The sequence below is a fragment of the Palaemon carinicauda genome, chromosome 30 (assembly GCF_036898095.1).
Source record: "Palaemon carinicauda isolate YSFRI2023 chromosome 30, ASM3689809v2, whole genome shotgun sequence".
NCBI lineage: Eukaryota > Metazoa > Arthropoda > Malacostraca > Decapoda > Palaemonidae > Palaemon > Palaemon carinicauda.
In genome coordinates, this window is record NC_090754.1 from 1784445 (window position 1) to 1785872 (window position 1428).

The 1428-nt window shown below is 33.5% G+C and overlaps 1 pseudogene; it reads left to right on the forward strand.

Annotated features, from left to right (window-relative positions):
• Positions 1 to 651, forward strand: part of LOC137623893 (uncharacterized) — a 7724-nt pseudogene extending 7073 nt beyond the window's left edge.
• Positions 652 to 1428: the final 777 nt, after the last annotated feature.

Sequence of the window (1428 nt, forward strand, 5' to 3'; positions counted from 1 at the left end):
TCCTGGCTTCCAGTCACAATGAAGATCCATCCAATGCAAGGGAACACTAAAATTGCCTCCAGAAACCCCATGAATGGGAATATACAGTACTGCCCAGTAAATGAATGATCAGTCACAGGAACAACTTGTATGTGTATCACCCTTGATATAAATACAATGCAGTGAACCTCCTTTGATACCAACAAAACCCTTTTCAAAAAATAACTCTAAAACCTTATCAACTGGTCTTTAGTAGTCACGAGAATTAACAGGCTTCCTATAGAAAACATGGTCATCTATAGTGTTAAACTCTACGGTTAGCATACCATAGTGAGTCATAGGTAGTGTAAAAGCTGAAGTCTTAGTTTCTTCATTGAACTTAAAACACTCACACATCGAGTGACCTCTTTCTTATAATAACTACACATTACATAACTGCTACTAGTCGATTTGCTATTCAAACTGCTGCTTTGAGACTTGACATGTGAATCAGATCTTGACCTTTGACCTTCAGCATTGTACCTGTGTTTTCATATTTGTCCATATAGTCTTTTGACCTGTTAAACTTTTTATCATGTTACAGCAACTTCTCCCCAGCCAGTATATAATCATCAGCAAATACAGCTGTTTCACAAATGTTATATAACTTCCGTCCATTTAAATAAACCTTGATATTCTCACTAACATGGTTTTTAAACTGTTAATTTTATATAATTTTCCTTATTCTCTTAAATTCATCACTACACTTTACTGTCTTATGCCATTTATAAAACTAATGTAACCATTCCCTACTAAAATTTTACATATGCCTGCTTGTCTTAATTTGTCCAATACCTAAAATTCATTCTATGAGCCTCTGAGGTTAGTTCATAGTCCCGTAAATTAGCATTTTCCAAGAATTCAAAATCATCAACCTTATCCTCAGGAATGGAAACCTATACTTTTTGTGCCCTACCACACAAAACTCCTAACAACATATTTGTCTAATTTTTGGATGGTCACTTACATTTTTTAGCTTTTCTCTCAAAACAGACAAAATATTCATCTAAATGCTTTTCTTTATAGGGTGGCATTTCTCTATCTGACCTAGCTTTATCTGCATCTTTAGTATTAACCTGTCAATTTTTTTCTTTATTCCTTTTCTAATTTCAAACTCTTTTTTTAACATTAATCTCATGAACCATTATGTAAGCTTCATATTTTCCCCCGAAAGTCAGCTTCTAATTTTATTTCTCTTGCCTGACGTTTTTCTTGGGTTTGCCATCTAACTTTAATTTATCATGCCCTACCTCTATTCTATGTTTATGAAGTTCTATAGCTGGTGACCCAGGATTATTGATTAACTATCAATCTCATCTACGAAAACCTGGTGTTATACATCGTCTTCAACCAAATGTTGAACTAACATAATGTTCAATATCCTTTTTCTCATTTATTTTTCAACATTAA